The sequence below is a fragment of the Papaver somniferum genome, chromosome 3 (genome assembly GCF_003573695.1).
Source record: "Papaver somniferum cultivar HN1 chromosome 3, ASM357369v1, whole genome shotgun sequence".
Classification (NCBI taxonomy): Eukaryota; Viridiplantae; Streptophyta; class Magnoliopsida; order Ranunculales; family Papaveraceae; genus Papaver; species Papaver somniferum.
Genome location: NC_039360.1, coordinates 221,634,222 through 221,654,552, shown reverse-complemented (window position 1 = coordinate 221,654,552; position 20,331 = coordinate 221,634,222). Strand labels below are relative to the sequence as shown.

Below are 20,331 nucleotides of genomic sequence, written 5' to 3'. Positions count from 1 at the left end.
TTTTTTTTTTTTCTTTTTGATTTTAGTTTTCTGTCACTTGTGTTACTTGTAAGGATGACGAGCAAAATTCTTTTCCATCCATGATCACTTACTACAACATATATGTAAGGGGGTTGATTCTCTAAAGGTCTGAATCAATTTCCCAGTTTCAGTATGCTGTTCAGATTATCGATCAAAAAAAAATGCTGTTGAGATTAAACTTATGAGGAACGGCTATGAAATCTCATATTTGTTTTACATTAGCTTAAACTTGAAATCAATCTCTATGAAAAATTCGTTCTTAAAAAGACAAAGACAAAGGCAAAGATAAAGAACCCAAATCACAAAAGTACCCAACATCCCAGAATATACACAACCAAAACTGTAGGCTGATTTATATCAAGTAGAAATTTTCTCGAATTGAAGAATTTAATATTGTTCTGCAATCGAAACCTCAGTAAGAAAACGAAGATGAAATCTACTGTATCATTAAAAAGATTGTTTAATTTTATTTTCTATCACATATGACTGAGATATCTGATTGTCATCTTTCTCATGACCAAGAACCAAGAACCAAAGCTCTTTTCCAGTAACAAGTACCGGGTCGAGCAGAGATAAACCGCGCAACGATCTTATCTCCAGAGATGCGGCTAAAGTTTTTACACCGGCTGCCTGCTGGTCTAGACGCAACTTATCCAAACGCAAGAGTATTGTCATCTTTCTCATGACCAAATCCAAATCCAAATCCAAAGCTCTTGTCCAGTAGCAAGTACCGGGTCGAGCAGAGATAGTATCGTGTAACGATATGTCTCTCCATAAATGCCGCGAAGTTTTTACACCGACTACCAGCACGCCGAGACGCAACCCACCCGAAGGCAAGGGAAAATCCTGGACACATTCCGTGTCTTGTTCGGTTTCGGCACAGAGGGTGTAGTGGCCCATCACTTCCATGGGATTACGCATTCGCGACCATTTAGGTGATGGGTCCACGTATTCCATGTCCCGGCTGCAGGTCTGCGGGGTGATTCTCCTTCACAATCCTGCGAGCTGCAGAGTTACTGAGGGATGTCCCCTTTCACAATTCTGCCATGACGGTTTACTTGTTCGCGGCTTGCACGTTCCTACTAAGAGAGAAAGCTTCTAATAAAATTCAAAAGGGGGAGAAGGGTCTAGTTACGCACCTCAGGTACATACCTCTTTCACGTGGATCGGTTCCCTCCACGTTGTACTTTCGAGCGGCAACTCTCTCTCCAAGCCTCGGTCCTTCAGGTCCCGTTTAATCAGTTCATCCCAGGTTAATTTCCGTCGTCCTCGTTTCTTCATTCTCCCTTCGGCTCGTCCGATGCGTCCTACACTTACCGGGGCCTCCGGTGGTATCCGTTGGAGATGCCCGAACCAACGCAGCCCGTGTTGCGTGAGTATCCTCTTTATCGGTGCTACCCCAAGCTTCCGTTGGATAAAGTCATTTCAGATCTTATCGTGTCTTATCAGCCCACAGGACCACCGTAACATCCTCATTTCCGCCACCTGTAGCCTTAGAGTGTGAGGGGTTGTTGTTGCCCAGCACTCCGCCCCGTATAGAAGTGCGAGACGTATTGCCGTCCTGTAGAACTTTCCCTTCAGTTTAGTCGGTATCTTACAATCACAAATCACCCTCGTCAGTTTATGTTCCGTCGAAGTCGCACTTCAGGTACTCAGGTACGATCTGTCATATTTCTCATGACCATCATCACAAAAGAATTTGACGAATTTTATTCTGAAGAATGGGGAAGAAGAGATCTTATTGGAGATTAAAATTTTGTGCATATCAGAACCAGTTAATATTTTTTTTGGTGATTTTTTCTGTTCCTTCTTTAACAAACAAAACAGATCTTTGCTAGTGCTGGGCAGAGATGAAAGATAAAGAAGGAATAAGAAACTATTTATGAAGGGATAAAAAGCCGAGGCAGACATTAATTTCTCCATTTTTTAATGTGAAAATAAAGAAATAGAGTAAGACCGGAAACCAGATGTTGCGACGTGGACGAATTAGATGAGCGGGAACGTGCACCCCTGTGTACTAGGAGTGCACAAATTTGGACTCCATTCATAATATGTATTTGTATTATAACTCATTAAGTTATTGGGTTACACTCGTATTTGGGAAACATAAAATATGTGTCCTGGCAGCACAGCACCGTTCCAAAAACACAACACAATAAGCCTTAATTCTGTGACACAACATGACACATAGCATGCTAGGTATTCTTTATTTTTTCCGATGGTTTGAACAGTTGTTAGACACTTTTCTTCGTTTCACGGTACGTTTCACACCTCTACCCAAATAGTGTGTTTGCATGTAGAGGTGTAAAAAATGTGCATGCCGGCACTTCCCATCCCACAAAGTCACGGGTATAGCATGCTACGTTATGTTGGGTTCTGTTAGAGATTCAGATATGCTGTGTTGTGCCGTGATAAATGGCGTGTTGTGTTGTGCCAGAAAAATAACGTGTTGTGTCGTGTCGTGTTGTGTTAGTCTACTTATTTTATTTTTTCTGAAGTTAATATTTTGTAGATATTTTAGTTAGTATATATATTATTATAAAAATAAATTAGCATAACGAAAATAAAATGTCAAAACCTGGCTAAAATAATTTTTTTTAATGAAATATATGCATGAAATGTGATTTATATAGTGGTATTTTATGCTTGACGTGGCGTGTTTTCTTTGCATGTCGTGTTGTGCTGTGCCGCGTACTTACACGTGCTGATGTGGATATTTTCCTGGCACAACACAACATATTAAACTAACGTGATGTGCCCATGCTGTATCAAGTCACGTGCCGTGCTGTGCTCCAATTTTAATGTGCTGGGTTGTGCGATAAACGTGCTAGCCGGCCCGTTACACCTCTATTTGCACGATACATCATCTATGGTGTGAATTTGAGGTTACAGTCATTTCACTTGGTTTTTCTATATAAACAACAACCGTTGTAGTTTCATACCATCATAAATATATCTAATGCTAGAAACACTTCTAGTGAACTAATTCAAAATTTAATTATAATTTGCTGTTTAACCTACGTGTTTGGTCATTCATGGAACTTGTGTTATTGATTCCTTTGTTTCTATTTCCCTCTTTAGTTCTACTTACTAGTCTTTGTTTCCTCTTCATGTTCTCTTTAAACAAATCCCACTTTTTTTTTTTTTGGAAGAGAACGGGAAAATTTGATTAAAAAGTAACAATCATCAAAACGATGAATGTTAGCAGATACAATGAAAAATTGGAAAAAAAAAAAGAAGCAAAAGTTAGCTGTGTATAACAGCTTCCCAATTACATATCAACGTACCCAGAGTGACTCCCCCAAAAAACTTAGAGTGAATGCTCCAATTAAACAACATACACTTGACAGAAACAATTAGTTGATTAATGTTTCTCTTTCGGTTTTTAAATAGCCTGTCGTTCCGCTCATTCCATATCGTCCACCAAATTGCGAAAGATAAGAGACCCCAGATTTTCTTCATTAGATGATTACTCTTCTTATTTGGCCATTCCCAAATGTTAGATTTAATACTTTCCGAAAAAACCCAGCTAACTCCAAAACTATCTAAGAAGTATTTCCAAACTTTCCTTGTCTCATCACAGTGAAAAAATGATGGTTCTACGTTTCTTGAACATCATCACACAAAATGCATCTATCTGAGTTCACTAAACCAGCTCTATGTAACTTGTCCAAAGTAGGAGCTCCTTGTTGACGTAAGGCCCAAACAAGAAAAGACACTTTCAAAGAAATTTTTGGGGAAAAAAAAAGGATGGCCTTGTAGCTACCCGCCGGGGAAAACGGGATGGCCTGTTGTCGGCGAAAGTATAGAATTTCTTAACACCGCTCGTAAAGGTGTTCTGGAAATTTTCATACTGAGAAAGAATGCAGAAATATTCAAAAGATACTTAAAACTTCGTTACTTGGTGAATCTGTTGTTGTTCTATGTGGTCCAGCTGATAATAAATTTTTGTTTTCGAATGAAAATACACTTATTGTTGGATGGTGGCCTTAAAACGTCCAAAAAATCTTCCCGTCTCCAAGTAACAGCTTTCGTCGAGCGGAAGCAAATAAAATGCGTAAATTACTTCCCCAACTTCTTAAACTGAAAGCTTTACATAGGTAAATCCATCATATATTGCTGAATCTCTTTTCATCACTAAGATTTCGATTATAATTGTCTTCATTCATATTGTACACACTGTTGTAGGGCCTACGATCCATGAGTGTGCCGCCCAACTAGCACTTACGATATGCAATGTTGGAAAGAAAAGGATATTGTATTTAATATCGTTCATTTGAAAATTTAAACTTAAAAAAAAAAAAAAATAGTGGCTTGTCCGGCCCGATCTGGCCTGCCGGTATAAAAAGCGGGCTTTGGGCGGTCTTTGGGTAGCAAATTATCTACTTGTGTCCGGCCTGAATTTGTTTACGGGCTCACAAATATTAAGCCTGGCCTGCCCGGCCTGTCTTAGTTTTTGGGTCGGGCGGCCCGGCCTGCCCGAATTTACACCCCTACTACATATGTAGTATGTAGTAATAACATATGTAGTATGTAGTATAGTAGTAGTAATATGTAGTAACTAGTATACTAGTAGTAATATGTAGTATAGTAGTAGTAATATGTAGTAACTAGTATACTAGTAGTAATATGTAGTATACTAGTAGTAATATGTAATATACTAGTAGTAGCTAGTATACTAGTAGCAATATGTAGTAATTAGTATACTAGTAGTAATATGTTATATATTGATACTACATATTAATATGTAATATGTTTATATATTGATACTACATATCAATATGTAGTATGTTATATACTAGGATATGGCTCGTGCCGTGACGGCACGGGATTTAATTTATTCTCGGTGTTGCCGAATGATTGTTCCTTATCGTATTTCGACATATGTCCCGTTAAATCTAACTCCAGCGTCATTACATTGTTTCATTTTTTCCTAGTGTTGTTAGAATTTACTTTTTTACATAGGTACGGTAGACAAGCTGCTCAAGACGTTGTTTTAATGATGATCTCTAATAAACAATCACCTATTTTGACTTAAATTTGTTCTTTTTTTAGTTGATTTAAGTATACTTAAATTTGTTTTGAATGCATAATTTGAGACTAATAATTAACCAAAAACATAAAAAGATAATAAATAGCGAAATTGTGGAATTTTACTTAAATATTTGTAAAATAAAGAAATATCAAAATTGAACGACAACAACTTTTACATGATTGCCACCCCATACTATTCCAATACCTTTACAAAGTTCTTTGAACTTTGGAATATAAGTTCTAAAAATTGTATACAGAGAGAAAAAGAATATAAGAGATGATGCATATGCTGGTGTTCATGTTCCCAAAATCCAACATGTCGCGGTTCCCAAAGTGACACACTAACTCAACATGATCTTATCCCGATGGAATCATAGGCACTTGAGAATAAAAAAAGGGTAGGGAACTAAGTACGATATTGGAAAGAGATGTAAGATTTAGTTTTAGTATCATTAAATAACACGACACATGCCACCATCAATTTACCGTGAACATAAATCATCAAGCAACTGATTACTTATTTTATTCCCTGAAAAAATTGAATTTTTATTGAACAAACCGACGTTCGGCATGCACCACAATCCCAATTCATAATCTATGTTGCTAATGGACACTACCAACATATTTTTCATAAAATATTTTCTAGCTTTTCCTTGTTCAGCGAATTCCCAACAAACAAATTTCACAGACCGATATCGGTATAATTATAAGGTAACACACTAACAACACAAACTCTGGTTTTCAGTTATCCTGTAAAAACTGAAATACAGAGACTGTTGATAATTGATAATATCTTATTTCGAAGTACATGGATAAAGAGTTAAAAGAGTCAAATGATATGAGAAAACTTACAATTCTACAACCTCCTTGTTCATGTCAACATCTGTAGACCTTCTGTCAAAACATTCACATAATTGATAATTTACATTTGCTCCTACCTCTGTGGTGTTATACCGAAGCTACTACACTTCCCCCACTCCATTCCCCATTAGGTGTCATGGTTCTTAGCCCTTGATCCCTGGATTGAGATTAACAGGGGGTCTCATTATTATTGGATTTAACCAATAGATGCTTGACACATAGGCGAGGAAAAGAAGTGGGGGAAGGGAACAGGGGATGTATATCATTTTCGGTGTTATACAAAACTAAGCTTAAAACTTATTGAGAATTGTACGAACTGAGCATATAATAGGTCCCTCGGAAAAACTACCGAACTTTTATACTTTATCCGAGCTCAGTTGGTATTAAGGGTCTAAAAGTAGCTTGCAGTGAGACCAACAGTACAGAAACGCGAATAAACCTTTCACCCGACCTTATATATATATATCGGACAAACGAATCTGACCTTGCGCAAACCCCCTAAATAACATGTTAATAATAACGATATCCTATATTATACATCGTGAACATTGCTACAATGGACTCTAGCTGTGCCAAATTCATACGAAATACGTAACGAAAATATTTTTTACCAAACCTCAATGTACGAATCAAATACTGGTATTTACCTCGACAGAGAAAACCAACCTGTGTCCCTTCTCCCTTGCTTTAAGTGGTATTTCATTTCCTAAAAAGTTTCTATGAACCTGCAAATTTAAAAAATTGAAATGATAATACAGCTAAATGCAAAGGCAAGATTTTAAAATATTTTATAAACTAACTTAAAATTCAGAAATTAATTGGACTGCTAACAGATCTAACTCAAGTAAGAAAAGCACTAAAATCATCACATACGCACCAGAACAACAAATACAATAAAAGAAAAACATCAAAAAAACTCCAACTTATCAATACAACAAAAATGGACCAAAGATTGTAAAACCAAGAGTGCCAAAGTAAACGAAGGACAACAAAGTAACACTAATTTATAAATATTTGAAACTTCATTTTTGTTAAATCAAATTAAGAAAATCAAAGAACCTAGTCGACGAATGGATCTCCTCTATAATTATTCACATTACAATATAATACCTTAAAATAATTTGTGCAGTTGAATACAGAAAATGTCTATTTTTCGGTATTTGGTTCGTAGAATCAACTTCCATTTTCCCATATTCGAGGTCTACAGAAGGTGAAAAATTTTAGGTTACCTAAAGCCGGCAAGATTGCTATAAACACAAAAAGAAGTACGATGAACTAAAAGCTAATTCAACTGGTAGTGCTCACGTATTAATACTTCAAGTGAGACTTGGAAATCATACCAAAAAGTAAATTTACAGGATTAAGAATAACATATAGAACTTGAAAAATAATTAACCTTTATAATTCTTGTGTAGAGGAAGTGGGATGCACAAAATCAAATTCAAACAAAACTTAATAATCTAAAATAAAATTAATTGGGGAAAAATAAAAATATTCACCATACAAATTTAAAAATGAAATTCTAATTCAAAGAGCAGAGAGAAATACACACATTAAGTTGAAAACGCTGCAGATACTGTGCTTTAATACCATTTGATGAATCTAATGAGCGCTAATCTAATATTTACACAAATTAACCCTAAAACCACAAAATAAAAATCAAAAATCTGAAACATTTCTCAATAACCTAGTTTAAAAACACCAATTGGATGAAAAGAAATTTTGATGAAAATTAATAAACTATAAAAAAGTACAAACTATAAGAGAACAAATATAATAACTAACCGTCTTTTCAATATGCAGTGGATGATAAAGAGATCTTCTTTGGTAGAAATATATTACACATTGGAAAAATTGAAATATTACGGGCATAAGAATATCTTTTTTTGATGAAAAAAGACGATGAAGAAGATGAAACAACATAATCATTTTTTTTTGAAGCATGAATTAAGAGGGAGTTTAATTTATAATAAAAGAAACGGTTTCACATTGAATGTGAAGAATCTCCAAATAAATGACACTGGGAAGGTGAAGTGGAGATTGAAATGTGGCTCGATCTGGACCCTTGGAAATGTAGATTGAAAATCTTAAAATCAGTGTCTCAATCTCAACCCTTCTTTATATGCTAAAAATGTAAAATATATGACTCGATCTGAACCGTTCTTTATATGTCCAAAATGTAGATAACCGTCCATATGGAAAAACACCATTGTCCATTATAATATAGATTGATATGTAGTATGTTATATATTGATACTACATATTGATATGTGGTATGTTATATATTGATATGTAGTATGTTATATATTGATACTACATATTGATATGTAGTATGTTATGTATTGATACTACATATCAAAAAATTGTTATGTATTGATACTACATGTTACTACTAGTACTAGTTACTAGTATACTATATACTAGTATACTAGTTACTATACTAGTATAGTATACTAGTAATAACCAGTATAGTAAAGTAGTTACCTAATTTAATAGTAACAAATTAGTAAGACATTTTTGTTACTACTAGTACAGTACATATTAATATGTAGTATCACTGTATTGATATTACTAGTATGTACTATGTAGTAACATACTACTAGTAACATTTACGTGTGTTGATACTAATTAGACCTGGAAGGGTGTTTTAGGTATTCAGAAAATACACTTTAAAATCTCCACGAAGTTTTTGGACTAGAGAGTAAATAATCTAGTCCAAAAACATGTTTTTGGACTAAGGAGTAAATGTTTTTCACGGGTGGACTAGTCATTAGCTGGGTCATGAAAAATTGGACTAAACAGTAATTCCTACTAAGGATTTATCTTTACTTATATATAAGGGAAAATTAGGCGCAGGCCCAAAAACATAATATTTGTCAGGCCCACAATTAATTTTAGGTACCGTGACACCCATAATTATTTCTGTGACACCCATAATTATATGAAATTATTAAAAATGTGTGCATGACCGATTATGCATCCGCATGACGGGTTATGCATCAAGGGTATAATTGGCAACACAACTTGGATATAACATATCTAAATATCCGCGCCTTGGAATTTTACAAATTTTATATCGTTGGAAATCTTTTTAAGAGAGCTGCGCAACGAGTACAAACAAGAATATCAAACTTTTGTTTTTCACGAAAAAATCGGAGGTGATCATCATTTTAAGCAAATTTTTTGAAAACATGATACATAACCATTATGCAGCCACCAAAAAAGATGCATAACACATTCTGCAGACGCATAATGAATTATGCAACCATTTTCTCCACTACGCATAGCGAATTATGCAACCATTTTCTCCACTGCATAACAAATTATGCATCTATAGCAAGTTATGTAGTCATTGTATTAGTGCACATAAAAAATTGATGCATAATGCATTATGCATCTATTTTCTTGATGCATAAAATATGGTGCAACAATTTTCTCGATGCGGTATGCAGCCATATTTTCGGATGCATAACAGGTTATGCATCCATTTACACGACTGCATAACATGTTATGCATATATTATTGTAGGTGCATAACAAGTTATGCAGTCTTTTTTTGTTGTTGTTGTTTTCTATACTAACAAAAAAATTGATGCATAACGAGTTATGCAACCATTTTCTGGACTGCATAACAAGTTAAGCAACAACTTTTGTAGATGCATAACAGTTTATGCAATCATTTTCATAACTGCATAACAAATTATTCAACCATTATGATCAACACCAACACCTATACACCCGTAGCTTCCCAACCAACAACACCAACTCGACTTAATTCTTATGAATCTTTGTTTCCTTAGCTCGACGTAAACCATATGAATCTCGACTACCAACCAATCTCAAAGACTAAAACCAATTTGATTCATGAAAATCTGGAACCCTGTCAGCCTGTCTTCTCGAATTTCAGCTCCAACCTCTCTACTAAACCTTTGACTAACACCCACTGCAAGCTATAAACTGCAATTCAAACCAATATACTCAGCCTCACCAGTTTACAACTTGATTACATATCCTGATCAAGTCACAACACTTACATCTTCATAGACAATTGTATTCCATGTAATCAACAGCATCATCATAAACATGTCTAACTTCTCGACATGGTAACTCCCCACTACTTGTAATTACACCAATGCCTTCAGTTCCGTTACCACTGCCATCTTCTCTAGAGCCTAGAAACGAGTACTTTGTGTTGCGTACTGATGTATAAAAGCTAGAAGTAATATTATATTTCACTGTCCAGCAAAAAACATACACCATTCAGAGAAGACCACTACCACAATTGTAAAGCTCAGTTAAACAAGTGAAAACATGTACGCATAGATGGACAATTCAAGTTCATATGTTATGGCTTGGGAATTCGGAAATTGATGTAACTAAACAAAACAAAAAACCTGTTGGAGAACTGCAGTCAGTACCCCTGCATTAACCCGACTAATCTCACTCTGAATCTATTGTATATACACCTGACCATGAAGGAGAGAATCAATGGTGAGGTACCAGGAAGTATAATTAGTCATAATAAGTCCAAGAAAAGACCAAATTCTGTAATTTTTAAAGGAAGGAACAAATACTGTGGTAGCACAGCAAGCTCCAAATATATATGTCCAAGTTCTCTTGTCTAGGTTGTCATTTATATAATATATGTTGCTGCAAAACCAAACAGAAAACAAAAACTAAACATTATCTTATGAAATTGATTCTATGTATGAATCTTTAAAAATTATAAAATTGAAAACTAGGATATATAGTAATCTAGTCTGCTAATCTGTTGTTGTAGTAGAGTATAGACAGTACCTTGCATTGGATATGAGTTAAATAACAGATCCAAACAGAATAAATGTGCAGTTAAATGCTAAACCCACGTTCCTCCGGTGTTTCCCAAGCAATCCATCCAACACTTCAAACCACTTTTTTCAAACCAAAACAAAAAAAAAAAATTTAAAAAAAAATACAAAAAAAGTTGATAAACTTTGAAATGTAGTAGAAAGTGAAAATGGGAAATCAAACAGACCTGGATAACATGGTTTCTGAAATCAACTTTCCCTCTTTCTTTTCTGGTTCTATACTCAACATACAGAACACTAATGAGATAAGTTGTCCACTCCAGGTAAAGATGCTTCTGCATTAGACAAAATTTTCCACAACTTCAACTCAATTGAAAATAATTGTAAGTTAAATCTCCAAGGAAGGAAATGTTGAGAAGTATATCACGTAATCCCGGTAATAGACTAATCACAAACATCTTTTCAAGTACTGAAAACATGTCCAAGCACATACAAACTTTAGTTCATAACCAAAAACTAAACTCCGAATTGAACTGAAAGAAATTAGAATCAATAATAACCTGTAGGGAACATTTGGTTGATGTACTCCAGAGCACCTGACTTATCCATGGATTTTTGTAAAACCTAGAATGAGATTCTTACTTGATTTCAAGGTAAAATAAAAAATTACCCGTAATCCCCATATCCAGTATCTAAATTCCATTGCAAAATCCTCCTCTCTATTTGGAGATTCAACATATTCCGATCTCTGTATTAAGAAATTACATTCCAACTCCATTTCTTTAACCTAAAATAACCAGAAAACCCTACCTTCAAAATTCCTTGAAATTCTTCGAGTTGAGAGATACTCTAATTGAAAGAATTGAGAGCAATTTTAATTAAACGATGAAACAAAAAAAGAAAACGATGAAAGATCCCGATCACTCTGTTGCAGAGAGAAAATTTAATTGAACATTCACTTTCTAAATATCTCATCTCTCTAAGGAAAGCGTATCTTCGGCATTAAAAAGAAAAAGAAATCCAGACAAAACTTAATTTCTTAAAAAATGGGTCTCCTGATAATTTTTCACGAAGAAATAGGTGCGAGAGTGAAGTCTTTTGTCGGTGGGTTTGACAATGGGAAAAAACTGGAAAATGGGTATGACAGTAGTTTTCACTATATATAAAGGTTACTTTTCCTATCTAATAGGCTAACCAATAGAAATCCTTCTCTTCCCTGCCTCTTCCTTTTTACCCTGTTATTCTATTACAAGATGTTATCATGCATGAAGTTATACCGCAGAGCTATATGGGATTGGTTGATTTTTTTTTGTATGGATACTTTACCAGGTACTTCTTTTGAACAAAGAAATTTCGTTTCATAGTATATATTAGGGTTCCACGAAAGCATGATTATCAAACGTATAGATTTCACCGTTCGATTTTCATGAAAATTTAGTATGTTCAACCCAATTACTATTTATTTACCCTGTTAAAATTTCAATCAAGTCGGAATATCATGCAATCTCTAAATTCTGATTTTAGTAGAACTGTCTTCGTTTAGAAAACCCTAGTTATAACAGCGTCGAAAAACCTAAGTTTCTTATAATTTTAGCCATTGGATTATTCTGCAGTTTTTATATGTTGTATATGTATCCTCATAGAGATATTGTAAGAATTTCATAAAGATCCAACCACACAAATTACTCCAAAGTACGTGATATTTCCTGCTGTGTCCACAAAAACGTGAATTGGAACAGTTATACAACATCATAAATATCTTTTTATCTAACCGTTTGATGTCTTTGATAGTTTAATATGTTTGTCGAAACATTGTGGTGAATCTACAGTACGAATTTCATCATGATCGGAGTATAATGCATTTGTCCGTCGATTAGAACAGTTGATAGAAGAATTCTTTTCAATTTTTAGGGTTAACGATATGTTTTGGGCTCATATGCTAATTGTTTCACACTTATTATCAATGTGCCTAAATCTAGAATACAAAAAAAGCTTGCCTAAGTTAGGCTAGATAAAGAGCGGCCGAGATTTTTCTAGGAGGTAGATAAATCTACGGTCGTGGTTTGTTCAACTTAAATATCATAAATGATTTATTAATTAATGTTTCACTAATTGCTCATAATAAATGATTATTAATTTTTTAATTATAAAAGTTCCCTTCATTAATTTAATAAATATTAATAAGTAATTTTTATAAATAAAATCATTAGACATTTGTGACGGTAATGGGTGGTGGAAGCGATGGCGGTTCTTATAAAGTGGTGGAGACGGAAACATTAGTGGTGGTCAGGGATATAGTTAAGCCCAATTATACCTATTTTTGGTCTTTTAATCATAAAATGGGCTACAAATTCCACTTTGCACCTGTATCCAACTTGCCAAGAACTTTCTCTACCCCTCTGTCAAAATTCTAGCTCCGCCCCTGGTTGGTGGTGGAAAAAGTAGTGGCGGTGGGTGCTGGTGAGTGATGGTGGCCAATATTAGTTTTCTGTCGTTACAACACGATTCATGTGGTTGGTTTTTTTATCACGATTGATAAAGGAAAATACCATATATTTAAGGAATGATATCAAATCATACATGGAAAAATGTTCATGATCGTTGTTGGATCATCCAAATGGTACCATATCGTATAAACCATGATTTTCTAATGTTGAAATAAAATTGATTGCAATATAAAAGAGAATATTACACGGAAAAAGATATAATGAAACTAATTAATTGACGACCTTTTGCTCAATCTAAACCTCATACATGTCGTTTGTGATTGAAAATTAGAATTACATCCAACAACCTATATGGGGTGGGTGGCAATTGCGTTGGCAGTGGCGGAGTCAGAAATTAACATTGTGAGGGATATTTTTTTTTTGAAAAAAAAAACATGTAAATTTTGTTGGACCAAGTTGGGTAAAGTATTATTTATGAGATAAATTAAGAATTTCATGTAGTTCAGAATTTTAAGGAGGGATAGAGCCAGGTTAGTCAATCCCTGGATCTGCCACTTGGTGGTGTTGGAGGAAAAAACGGTATCGTACGGTATTGTGGCGGTGGCGGGTATTGGTGAGCAATAACATACTATGTTAATTTCGTAACAAAATATTTAACATTATAAAGTATAAAACATGGTTGATCGTTCTAATGTTAAAAAAAACTCGGTTAAACACGTATGATAATTAATAAAAAAGGTGGAATCAATTGTCATGTTATTTAATAAATACAAACAAACGACAAGAATCAAGATCAGAACATATAAAATTATTTATCGTCGAGTCGTGCGGTTACAGCACGGGTTATATTCTAGTATTTCATATATAATGGACCATATATGTTTATATTCATTAAACATGACCTTGTCAACCCAATGGACCGGGTCTTGACGAAATAGTTGACTAGACTTTGACTAAACCAATTTGACTCTAATTTGACCTTTTGAACTCAGAAGTACTTGAGCACCACAAAAGAGTCTATTATGTGGAAGTTTGTGTACACAAGTAAAACACTTTCTTTATAAAAATCTTCAACTTATAAAGATACACCTTTCAAAGAGGAAGCCATACCTTCAACATTTCCAAGGCGACATATTAACTTCAGACGAAGTATTGCTTTGAAGGAAGTTTGTCGAAACATTCATTTTCCCCCAAACTTGAATGTTAAGTGGGATGTAATCCACTTGTAATTAAAATCATTCCTCACATTTTATGGAAAGAAACTCATAAAAGTTTCCATTAGTCAGAAATGTAATTATGGCTCCAGTAGGAATGATACAAAGTAAATGTTTCTACCTATAATGGGACAAAGATGCAATTCTGACTCATACCAATGAGAGTTGCAAATCTTGGTATAAGCATTTTACTGAGAATGATACAAGCATTTTAATGAGTATCATATATTAGTAGGCAACTACAAGATATATATATGGGGTTTAAAGGAAAATGAACACACTATATTCTTGGAGAAGTTCATGCCCTAGACATCAACATTAATGGAAACAAGAAATTTTCCAAGTCAATTACCCATTTGGAGAAGGTCATGCCCTAGACATCAACACACTTACCCATTTTTTTCTTACCTTTATTCAATCGAAATCGTATGATTAGATTCTACATTTTGATCATAAACTGTTGTCTACATGATAGTTTGACATTTTTTTCATTAGCTAAAATAAAGAAATTTTTTTTGCGAAGAATTAAATTCATTGTCTCTACTTATGGAATGAAAAGTATATCATTTTCATGAGATTGGAATACTCTAAAAAACTTGAGATATACTCAAAAGTACTTGATTTATAAGGATCATTCGTACATTATGATGAAAAGTATATCATCTTCATAAACGGTAACACTCTAAAGTAAATGAGATAGATTTTCTTTTGTTATGTAATAAGGTCACACCACTTATTACACGAAACTCTTAAGGAATTTAAATTAGTTGTTGAACTATTTTCTTATAATGTGACTATGATGATTGGATCATCGAGCGAAGCAATGCTCAAATTTTGTTTCCAAGATGGAACGAAGATTAAAAGTCACAAAAGCTCTATATATACCGAGAGCTAATCACCTTGTTAAATTCCAAAGAGACCCATGCAAGTGGATATCATATGGAAAGTACAATGATGAGAATGTAATTGATTGAATCTTTTATAGTCTCTAATATATTTGGAAGGAAATATATCTTAGAGAAACTAATGAGTCAATCTAGTGAAATGTAAATCACTATAGTATTTGGATTATTGAATCCATATTGGTTTCGACGATGAAATATTGGGAATTGACTCATACAGACTTTGGCATAACCATAAAGGCACTTTGGTTGTGACATGATGTTTCGTTTTGAAAGGACTCATACGTACATCACTGTGTTTGAGTGGACAGACAACGGGAAAAAGATTGACAGAATGCATAGTAACAACATATCTCTCAATAAATTTTCTCTAAAGAACTATATGCACAACCCCTCTTCCTGTTATGCTTTATGTAAGAGAGCATATCACTCATTTCACAAAGCCTTCAGTAAAATAGGACAGAGGCCATCCTAAGATGCAAATGGTAAACAATCCATATTACAAAGAAAATGAGGTGATATTTAGAAAAATATCCATGCAGAATGCGGATTGTTAAAGTGACTTATGGCTCTCATGGATTTTTTGACATTTTGGACTAGTTATAGTTCCCAAGTAATGTTGCGTTTGGAAAACTACTAGCACACATTATACATGTAAGGACTCACCACCCCTTGTAAATGCTAGAGACTATACATCAAAAGGACTTGATGGTTATTGCATGTTTAATAGGATCAATGTAGATCATCCTACACCCAATGATCTCGTAAAGGCTATCATCAAAGGTTATACATATGGTGCCTAAGGCATGGTTATGCGTACAAACTTACCTTTAACTGCTTGGGGAATATGCAATATTACACGCATCTTCACTTATTCGTTTTAGACCCACAATTGGTCAACCATTCTTTGTGTACCAGTTGGTAACTGGATATAAGCCTGATATTTTGTGTTCTTATACATTTTTGGTTGCACTATATATGTGCCCTTACGACTCCACATCTTACTATGATGGGTCATCTAAATGTTTAAGCGATTATGTTGGACAATAATTTCCAACAATTATCCGCATTTTAAAACCTTTGGCAGGAGATCTTTTACTGCTAGATTTGCGGGTTTATCACTTTAATGAGACAGTCTTCCCGTCGTTAGGGGGGAGATAAGAAAAAGTATTTTCTAAGGGATCGACAGGAATTGTCGTGGTGTGTTCCCACTGTGTCTCATATTGATTCTTATACTCCACAAATGTAAATGTGAAGTGAAAGAATAATCGATTTTCAGAATGTACATTGATGTCGCTAAAGTGATGAGATCACACGTACCAGTTGCAAACCTACCTGCAAGGTTACAAATCCTCAATAAAGGATATACACCATAGATTAAGGTGTTGCAACTACACTTAGTGTAAGTGTGGTTGAGGCCGTGACTCCATGAAGGAAGTTAGAGAGACCACTTGGTTCGATCAATCCTCACATAGAAAGGAAGTAGGTGCGGAAGGCACAACTTACTTATATCATCAGAAACCATCTCCTAAGATTGTCTCTGAATATGTCCATGAATCAAACTGGAGGACGCTCCAAATTTTAATGATTCTAGAGAACAATGCAATCCCAAGTGGATTATGATAATGTGCACGAGTCAATGGAAAGATCATGCGAGCATATTGATGATTGATTTCATATACACTTGCTTAAGTAAATAGAGCAAGATGAGATCGAATCGTGCTCCTTGTTGCTTAATGTCAATGAATAATATATTTTGCCTATAGAATCCAGGTATAACTTGGTTCTTTGACAAATATACAGGTATTTGGTGTGGTAGTGCTAACCAACCAAATGTAAAGCCTATTGGACATACATGATTAATTTGTCATAAAGCATAATGAGAAGAAAGAAGTCTTAAAGTATGAAGACTCGCCTTGTGGCGCGAGGTTTCTCACAAATCCCTGGAATTGTTTTGTAATGAAGTTCATAGTGTTCGGCTACTCAGTGAGCTTGGTAATTTCAAAAGGACTTAAAATGCAGCATATGTATGTGGTTGTTACGTATCTATGACAGAATCAAGAGATAGAAGATTTTTACAAAAGTACTTGATAGCCTTTTGTTACCCAAATCAAGTGACTCTAAACCATATAGTGCATTTACAGTTAGATAGAACGCTCACTTATAGATAGAATCAATCAGGCGGATGTGGTATACCCGTCTAAGTGGCTATTTGATTTGGAGGGGATAGACAAGTAAGTTATTTTTCCTTGCGTATTCACAAGAAAGTTCCTGATTTGGAATTGTAGCTACCTATGTCGATGGTACAGACATGATGGGTACTCTTGATGTAATAAGAGACCTTAAAAGCTATTTGAAATCCGAATTTGAGATTAAAAATCTGGGGAAAGCTCGACCGAATACTGATTTTGTGGTATATCATTCTACCAGTTTGCATATGTCTAAAGTTGTCAGGAAATTTACCAAAGACATGCATCTTGATAGCACTCCCATGATTAGTCGAGGTTCAAATGTAAATAAGTGACCATTTCGTCTAAAGGAAGATGACGAAGATGTGTTGGGGATGAAATTTCCATATCTAAATACAATATAAGCATTGTTGTACTTAGTATAGTAATATACTCGCTTATATTTTACATCCTCATGGAACTTGTTAGCTAGATATAACTCATCGCCAACGCAACGTCATTGGAATGGTACAATGAATGTAATCATGTACTTAAAGTAACCATTGACATGAGTTTGTTTTATCCCAGCGAAGACATAAAAATGAATGCTAAAGGAACTGCAATCCAAAAATTGTTGATTATGAAGGAAAAATAATCTCTTCTCCAACGAAAGTAATCAGGGGAGATATGGTAGACTATTTTCTAAGTCATTACCGATATTCAGTCTCGAAAAGTACATGACTAAAGAAACTGTCTGGAACAACTCTGAAAGTAATCAGGGGGAGACGACATTACGGGAAGGATCCAAGGATATGATATCGACATATTTTACTTCGAAATTGAAGCTGTGTTGTACTCTTTTTCCCTTCGATCGAGAATAGTTTTTCCCAAAGGGTATTGTTACTCGACAACGTTTTTAGCGAGACAAACCTAAAAACAACAAGTATGTTGAACGTTGAAGACATAGAGATCGCGTTGATATTACTGAAAACATCTGAATCAAAGAAATGAAACGCGATATTCTCATAAGGAACGTAACTTCCAGAATCCACAACATGGTCTTATAAAAATTCAAGTCACCAAAGTAAAGTGTGATAAACTCCGTTTGAATTCATTAGACTAATGAACATTATATGACATCAGAGGGAGCATGTAATGGTGTGTTGAACTATTTTCCTTCACCGAGGTTGCTTTTTCCCACAGGGTTTTGTTACTCGTCAAGGTTTTTAATAAGACAACAACAAACACCGGGAATATAATTTCCCAGCTAAGCCTATTATCTTTCCCACGAGGATTTTCTTCCTTAAGAGTTGTGAAGAAACTAGTCAAATTCAACGGAGAAAAGTGATCATCTGCAACAGATCACCTTTACTTGCATATATCACGTTGTACTCTTTTACATTCTTCAAGGTTTTATCCCGCTGGGTTTTCCTCGTCAAGGTTTTAATGAGGCAACATATTTGAGTCCATCTGAAGAATTTTTTTGCTTGTCGTTGTTGTAGTAAATAGGATTCGAACTCTAAGACTTGTGAAGATTAAATTTAAAAGTTTAATGAAAATAATAAAAGAGAGAGTTACTGGGATTATGAGTTCAACGAATTCATATCATAGGGTTCAATTATTTATTCTTTGGCAATTATAGCTCAATAAATAAAATATACTGACTCTTATTTTTGCCAAGGTAGATTTATCAAAACATTAGTTATAAATCGTAAGCATGGGACATCAAACATTTAAGCAAGCACGACCCATCGAATAAAATAATAACTAATTAATTCAAATCATAAATCAATTTAAAATAAGTGCAAAAGTCATATAAAGAATAAAATAATTTTACCATGTATGAAATTCGGCTTCCTCCGTCGTCCCAGTGATGGGGTTTAGCTTCTCATGATGAAAATACTCTCAAAAATATAATTCATAGCTCAAATAGTGTTTTATTGAAGAAAACTAATAATACAATGAATCTGCAACGCTGTATTTGCGTTACAGAGGTCACCGTTACAAGAAATTGTTGCAAATTCAAAACAAGTGTGCCAAACTGACTGCTGCGAGTACTGTTAATAAACGATAGTTCTCTGCGACAGTCAGTAGGCGTCAAATGTTCTTCTTCTTCTATGCAGCAGAGAAATCTGCTCTGCAACCCTCTGTTCTTCTCCCCAACTCTCGATATCCCTCTATGATGCACCAGAAACCTTTATATAGCCAACAGACCCAAGAAATATCGCTCAATCACTCTAGAAATATTCTATTACTCGGCAGTAAACAAAAATATTCTCCGGATATTTTCTTTTTCATCCAAGCATCTGCAGCTGTCCAACCTTCCTTATTTATCTCAGTCATGCTCCATATTACAGCTAAACTTCTCCAAACACGTTCAGTACACGTCTCAAACTCGCTGTAACTCAAATAGAACTCGTGAAAACTCGTGTCCTCTGTTTGCTTCAATCCAACGATAAAGCCCAAATTTACCGGTTCTGATGGACTTACCTATCCTGTTCGAGTGTAACAAGACTTATCCAACTGATTTTCGTGTTTTAATCTCCTTAGAAATCGTTCAAAACCCAGAACATGAATATCGGGTTTTCAAAAGAAAAACACGCAACTCTCTGATTTCTTCAAAACCGCGGAATAGCCCTATTCTTTTAAATATGATGGACATACCAGACCTGTTTAAGAGTGATAGGACCAATATAATCCATTAGACCAACTGATTCTCGCTGGAAATCCTTCAAATCCATAACAACAAATCTCGCAGTTCAAACCTGCACTTTCCCGCCAAAATGTGTTCTTTCTGTTTTCATCAATCGGTGATATCCCAGCCAAATATAACTGAATCGGAGCGTATTACCATCTTTGCTTAGTCCGTCGGAACAAACCCATTTGATTTCAGCCATT

At 34.7% G+C, this 20,331-nt stretch overlaps 1 pseudogene; it reads left to right on the top strand.

The window, feature by feature from the left end:
* The window catches only part of LOC113360697, a 59,969-nt pseudogene that overhangs the window by 2,265 nt on the left and 37,373 nt on the right, over positions 1–20,331 (top strand).